We start from the raw sequence: 7,786 nt of genomic DNA on the forward strand, positions 1-7,786 counted from the left end.
AATCTTGTTGAGAATTTAAGTTAAAAGTGTGGAAATCCTTTAGATCTGAACCAATCTTGATGAGATGATGCCACACAACAGTCTGCATAAGCAACCAAGTGAAAACTACCTTCAAGAAGTACAAATCAAGCGATTTCGAGGAGAAAACTAGTGTTTGTGTGTGATTTTGATGGAGAAGATGATGTAGAAGTGATTAGTGATGAAGGTTGTACAAGATTTGAGGAGAAATACTTACGAAATAGCCTTGAATCGCGAGTAAAAGTGACTGAGAGCGACTTGAGTGCGTGTGGTCGGATGGGAGTGTCAAATCAGAGAATGAAGGGTGTACGACGGTATTTATAGTGTGAGAGAGAGGGTTTAAGTCAGTGCGTGAAGTGTGTTCGGTCGGATGGCCGTCCGGTCGAATGGCCATCCGATCGGATGGTCATCCGGATGGAAGTCCATTCGATTAGATGTCCATTCGGACGGCCGGGTTGCTTTGTTAGTTTTCCAACTTTCGTTTCGTTTGTTAAGCGTTGCGTTGCGTTTAATAGAGCTGCGAGTGAGCGTTTGAGCGTGTAAGAGTTGCGTTGATAACCACATAACATTTAAGCAAATAATCACACAATTAACGCACATAACACTAAATTGCATAAAAGTAAATCCGCGTTTCAAGTTGCGTTGAGTTTGTGTTGCGATAGCGTTTAGTCTAAACAAGAGATGTATCATGCGAGAAAATGCGTATAAATAGTAAGCGTTATAAACAACGTCAAATGCGATAACTGCGTTTTTGAATAAGCGTTGTAATATGTTTAAAAAAATGTAGTTTAAACCCATAGCGATAATCGAAGTCTCGAGAGTATAAGCAATTACGAATAAAAGACAGTGTTAGTAACAATCCGAAAAGTCAGGTTGTTACATCACTCACTTATCGCGCTAACTCGCTAAATCTCAAACGCTGTTAATAGTAGTAATGTTATGCTGTGTGTTCTTATATGCTTTACTTGTGTGTGTGCTTTATATGTATTGTTACTCGCTCAAAACTCTAAAACGCTCAATCGCTCAAAACCCTCCGGTGCGATAAATCGAGACACCGAAACGCAACACAACGCAATGTTTAATATCACGCTAAAAATACTTAAAGTACTAGTACTAACTAACACAACAAAACGCATTAAACGATCATCCTACACACTAAACGGAAAGCTAAATGCACAAAACAGGCCCTTCGAAAGAAGCCAGCCAGCCTCGTACGAAGGCACTGCCTTTGTACGAAAGCAGTCATCTTCGAACTAAGCCTTCTGTGCGATCCTAGCTCTCCTATAAACACCCAAGCCCTCCTCATTCATTCTAACTTGTTGTCTTTTACTCTGAAACGCTGCCGAATTGCTGTCCGACCGTTTTCAAGTAAGATTTATCAGTTTTATATGATTACACAACGCTTTCCACTACGATTTTCCACAAGATTCACTTCGATTTCATCCAAACTCTTGGGTTTTCACTTAAACTTCATCTTTCTCATCTAAAACTTCTTATTTCTTATGAAAAACTTCATTCTTTTTACAAAAAATCTTCATCTTTTTCATCAAATCTTCTTATTTTATCACGGATCTACACTTAACCAAGTGTATTGGGCCTAGCTTCGGCTTCCCAAGTAAGAAATCTATAGATTTCACACTCACCAAGTGTTAGATCTAGGTAAAAACCCTTTAAAACCCTTTTAAACTTGATTTTCACACGAAAACGAACCTAAAACGACATGTATTTCGTTCACCGGATAGTGGGACGAGGTAGTGTCGAAACCGTCGTGAATAGGACTTGAGAATACATCCGATTCAGGCAAAAACACAACTCCGAATGCCAAGAACAACCACGAATGCGAGCTTGACTGTTCTGTGCGAAGCCCAGCTTCGTACGAAGACTTCGTACGAAGGCACTGACTTCACACATAACAGCCCGATTCTCATCCGTGACTCAGACAAAGACCTCTCCGACTCTAAGTTTAATCAGTAGCTTAAGGTTGGAGGGATGAACACTCGATTTTCCGAAGACAGACGCGAAGAACACTCGATTTTGGACAACGGGAGCAACACATGTACGAAGACTCCACCTTCGTACGAAGGCACGCCTTCGTACGAAGGCACCAGCTTCATAGCTTCTGTTTCCCACCTGACACCTCGATTTCGACCATTTCAGCACTTTGGAGGACTTACGCTTCTGTACCCGTATGCAGGCTGATCCGGCGCTCCCTTCAATCCATTTCAGGACCGTATTTACTTGCTAGACACGCACTGTGAGTATACTCGACCCATTTTCGCTTAATGCACTTTTGGGTGTTACATACATTCTCTATCAAAATCACAACACTTAAACGCATTACAAACGCTAACCTTACTTGCATGTTATACGTGATTAGTTGAATACTTGTTGCTATGTTACATAGTGATGACTTGCCCGACCGCCCTTAGCAATGATAGTACTATAGTTTGGACTCAGCACCAGTTTAGTCAGGGGTTGTTAAGGATCACATACTTTACTTCACGTGTTCGCTTCGGTGAACATGTGTCGCGTATACTCTACTCGCAGTCATGTGGTTAGGTGGTATCATTGTTGATAGTTACTTGATTCGCCCGTTACGTGTTACATGTTGGTTATGCGTAAACGTTTTTTATACTATATCTATGCTAAACTTGTGTACTCACCTTTACATTATTGTATTGACTTTATTTTAACGTATGTGACAGGTTGATGATCATCGTATGCTGCAAATGGATTAGGAAGTCTAAAAAACTCACAATAAAATCTAGGTTGTCGGATTGGATTTTGTTTGAGAGACATGATATCTGGTTTAACTGTTTGTGAAATATTTGTTTAATAGTATGGGATATTGAACCTTTAAAATATTGTTATTGAATAGTTGTTATGGATTCTATTGAGCAATCTGGTTCGCTTAGTGCCGCTCCCCGATGATTCCGCAATCGGTTGGGGTGTGACAGGTCAATGACTGGTGATTGTTTAAGTTATTTTCTAGCCAATAATATCTTGTCATGTCAAGTCCCCACTCCACTCCCCGTTTTGCACTCAATCACTGGCAATGGTCAAACACATGGAGAGTGGTAAAAAATTAAAAAAAAAATGTGATTGGTTGAAAGGGGTTGGGGCCCACCATTCACCCCCCCTCTCTCCTCTCTATCTTCTCTTCCCGCATCGGTGACTACTCACCGCCTACACCCCTCCCCACTCACTATTCCAACACCGGCATCCCCTTTCCCGTACGATAACCCCACTCCCCGAGACCACTCCTCGCATGCATACTGTCCACCCTAAGACACCATTACAAACAAGTACATAAAAAATTAATTACATCATCAATGAAATAAAACCCGCTCATTTAATGTTTTGATGCAATCGCTAAAAAAACATGTGCATTGCCAACTGGGTGAATAAGGGGAGGGGGTGGTCACTAGTGATAGAATTCTATCACTCACAAACACCAATCAAGTTTCGCCATGTCAACAACCATTTTTCCATCACTCACAACCTTTTTTAGTGGAGGTGGTCATCACTCACCACCACACCCAACAATTTCCCTTCAACCAACAATTACACTCACAAAACCAAACAATAACGCGTTGAAAAAATAACGGAAAATCGATTTCATGAAAATATAACGCGTTGACATTTGTTGTAGGGGTGGAATAACGCGTTGAAAAATCGATTCCGTGATATTATCACGTACTGCCCGTGGGCTCTAATCCTTGACCACTGCTTTATATTTTGACACGCCATAACACATTATTTAATGCACGACTGTTAATCAACAGTTCACCGGGCCGTATTAAAAACTTCGATCTTTAATAATATAGCAAGACACATAAATTTCTTAAAACTAAAACTAAAGTAAATTCAGTATTATAAAAAATTTAGGAAAGAATATTTGTTTGTATGTGAAAGAAAAAAAATGTCAAACGTGTATAGTGCTTATCTCTGCATATTATTATCTTATCAGCTTTTCGGTCGTCTACCTGGTCCAAGAATTTTAAAAAGTAAAAATCATCTCACTGATATAGTTCTACACCTACCCACTTAATTCTTTTGTTTTTATAGATCTATCATTTAATGATGATACCAATGAGTTTGTGGTGGAGTGGTAAGGGTAAGGGAGAGACTTGGGTTTCCAAGAGACCCAGGTTCAATTCCTCCTTCCCACCATTAGATTTCGGCGGCATCTGGTGAAGATGAGAGACTAGGTGAGTAAGCAGCGATCGCTAGTTCGATCCTTGAACTGAATGGGTTTTACCTCACCGCACTGTCGTGCCTTCGGGCGAGTGTTCATGGGCTTCTGCCCTAGGTGAGGATTTTCCCCGGTTCGGATGCGAGTGTATCTCGATATGGTGAATTTCGCCAGTAGTCATAAATAATACAATCTACAAAGCTTGATGTACAAATTTTAATGGAACAAAATATCTACAAAGCTTGATGTACAAGCTTTAATGCAACAAAATGTTGCAAATTATATAGTATATAACTAGAAGTGTAACCCGCCGCGATGCGGCAGGGGCTAGATTTATATCTCCCTTCAGCTGGTTGTCATTGAGTCGAATCGATATAGTTACATAAGCAGATGCAAAAAAAAGTTAGTATCTATGTTTAATTCACATGTTACGTGCCTAACATGGAGCATGTTAGCTAACATAACTTGATAAAAGGCATTTTCCTATGCAATGTGGCTTATTGGACTACGGCTTCCAGTTATGGTTCTTTCCCAGCTGGCAACTGCACAAACGGTGTTTCCCCTTCCTATCATTCCTAACGTTCGTTTTTGTTTATCTGTAATGTTAAAAAAGACTGGTTAGTGTGTTTTGTGTGTTGACATATGAAAGTAATAATTAAGTGAAGCATTGTGATAAATATCAAACTCTCGTAAAGCTTAAACTTATCATCACATCTTTTTTGCGTAACATTAATATTTTCCTAAATGTTTTGAACATGTATTGACACCCATAACTTAGATGTGGCAGAGGCCTATATGGTTATAACCTAAGCTAGTAGCTTTATTTAGTAAGGTCTAGTTATAGTTCTTAAGTTTTTATGTTTTGTGGTGTTCTTTGTTCAGATGGGACTATCATTCTTCTAGGTATCAAGAAGCAAAATATGTGATGCCCTTTGGGTCATGCCTTAAACCTGCTCCTATCATCTAGTCTTTAAAAAAATCCTATTAACCTAAGGCAAATTTCAGCCCGAACCAAGCTTGACCAATGACCAGTTACCCATCCTATCCATCTTGTCACGCATAGTTTTTGTCCCTTCATAATCTTAAACAAAAAAGTAACAAAACAAAATAACATTAAAAAAACATACCTGTATAGTAGCTTTATGAAGAGCAGAAGAACGCATATAATTGTTCATGTGTCTCAATACTGAGACATCGAGTGGCACTTTCAAATCATTTGCATTTCTAATCCATGGATGACCTACAAATATTTCATTCTATTTAGTTCAAAGTAATCCAAACTAAATTAGCATTAGCACTATACAACAAATGGAAAGAATAACTCAATGCTTCAGCAGCCGTCATTCTTTATAGGATTCTTGTTTAATAATAAACGTTTAAGAAATCTTTGGCCTCAGAGGATAATGTAGGCCAAGATACTTCATCAAACGTTTTAAAACAACCGGGAAAACCGGATTTAGTTTAGGCGCAAAAGGGCCTACTTCCACATAAAAGAATAGATATTCTACGTAGAACTTCTGGCGCCACCTAGTATGCACTTCCAACGATGTCATTAAGCCTTTCGTCTACAAAATATATATGTTTGAAATCAGAAAACAAATAGAATGAGAGAAATGTGTAAAACACAATGACCTGGCCCGGTTATTGTTTGCTTTACAAAAAGATTTTTGGGTATTCTTGGGAGTGAAGAAAGTGATCATCAAAATCATAGCATCTATCTCTCATTACCAAATAGAAGCATTAAAATTGTTAGAATCAAACACAATTAATAGCTTACTATTATTCAACGAACATGTCTAGTCGCACCATTAGAAGAGCTAGCTAGCATATGAGACTCCACAAAATGCAAGTTGAGGTCCCTGAAATGACGTATATAAAATTAAAACATATATGGGCTTTCATCTTTTAAAATAACATCAAAAACTTCTAACGGTCAGTAAATTTTAGTTACCCAGCAAGTTTCGTGGCGAGATAAAGAAAGGGCTTCTCAAAGTTGAATTGCTCTTGGCTGAGATCTCATAATACTGCAGATTATTTTATGGAAAGTAACCTGTTTGCCTTCACTTAACAGTCCTTTACATCAACCTTGTTTCCACACACACTATAAAGAGCAAAAACCGTGAAACAGTGTCAAGAAAAGAAAACAATATAGAAGTATAGAACATCGATAAACAGCAATAGAAATAAACTAAAAAACATGTGCACATACCGACAATGATCACGATGCCATGAGAGAACATTCTTGTATGTCAATCTTGAAGTTCCATCAAAAATATAATGGCACATTGACCATGAATGTTGCAGATAATTCAGCTTGCTTTATGATCGAGTTAACTAATATTCAGTCTGCAAAAACCAAGTAACCAAATCTTTATATAAACAATTATTACTAATATAAATACTTAAGCACACCAAATTTCACCTGTCCAGCTATGTCCTAGCAGTAAAACCGAATCTTTCCACAATTGGTGAAGAAACCCAAGGGGTGAACCTCAACACCATTGGTTACTGAAGACAACAAAATAAAACTTGTCTTCAATATCTAAGTTAAATAACAAAGACAATGAAAAGATAATGAACAATAAGATACCCTTTTCGATTCATCAGCGAATCGTACATGTATTCACTGCGTGTGATTGATCTGGTATACTACATATTATAAAAGCTTATGTCAAACAGGAATAGCCAATTCACATTCTTATGTAGAGCTCTAGATAATAATTGCTAACAGATTCCTCCACAATATCAATTACAACTTAAACAAAAATATCATATAATAAACTTACATATCAAACACCAACAAATTCATAATAATTGGTAACCCTAGCACCAAAACACTGTATACGTATCAATCAATTTGAGAGTATCTATACTAAAGGAAAACATCAATTACACAACCAAAAGCACATAAACAATTTATATTTCCCCAAAGAAAAATGCAAAAATCATAACCATGGAAATATAGATGCACCTGTTTGAGATGAGTTTGAACTTTGGAAGAGTCGCGTAGAAATTTTTGTGAGAATCATAAGCAAACTGTTTCTAGGAGCCAATTGCGGTTGTAAACAATTCCATCTTATGTGAACCACTGTCGGAATCTCTATACTCATCACCGTTTCTGGTTGAGTTGTCGGAGTACGACGTCAACAGAGATGACCGGACGACTACCACCCGCCGGAACCCTAGTGTGCCGATTCACTCATCTCGTCCACTCTCTCTCCCTCTAGTGTAATCGTGTGGGATAATGAGGAGCAAAAGGTGGTTTTGAGTTTTACAGGATGTATGTAAATGGTTTTGTAAAACCATTCAGATTGACATGGGTAAAGCCATTCAGATTGACATCCAATAATAGACTGTCCAAAGCATGATACAAAATTGTCTTATATGTGGTACAATCCACTAAGCATTATAGTACCAACCATAATACACAAATATGTTGTAAGTTAGAGTATATATAAATATATAATATAATATAATATAATATCATGACTTATTATATCATTTATGTTTGAAAACTAGGTGTTTAAGAATTTTTACTTATAAGAAAAGTAACAAAATTGATATTTCACTTTA

General features: G+C 37.7%; 1 long non-coding RNA gene across 4 annotated transcripts; it reads right to left on the reverse strand.

Annotated features, from left to right (window-relative positions):
- Positions 1-4,504: 4,504 nt before the first annotated feature.
- Positions 4,505-7,513, reverse strand: LOC110923194. Of its 4 annotated transcripts, none has more exons than XR_004885393.1 (8): positions 7,185-7,513; positions 6,636-6,721; positions 6,423-6,559; positions 6,165-6,314; positions 5,991-6,072; positions 5,695-5,778; positions 5,341-5,453; positions 4,505-4,809 (listed from the first exon to the last, which is right to left on the reverse strand). It is a non-coding gene; the product is annotated as an uncharacterized LOC110923194 (long non-coding RNA). The 4 variants fall into 4 exon arrangements; XR_002583820.2 differs by adding an exon at positions 6,804-6,862 and having other exon boundaries at positions 5,341-5,778; XR_004885394.1 differs by lacking the exon at positions 5,695-5,778.
- Between the last annotated feature and the right edge of the window lie 273 nt (positions 7,514-7,786).

This window comes from Helianthus annuus, chromosome 17 (assembly GCF_002127325.2).
Source record: "Helianthus annuus cultivar XRQ/B chromosome 17, HanXRQr2.0-SUNRISE, whole genome shotgun sequence".
Taxonomy (NCBI): Eukaryota; Viridiplantae; Streptophyta; class Magnoliopsida; order Asterales; family Asteraceae; genus Helianthus; species Helianthus annuus.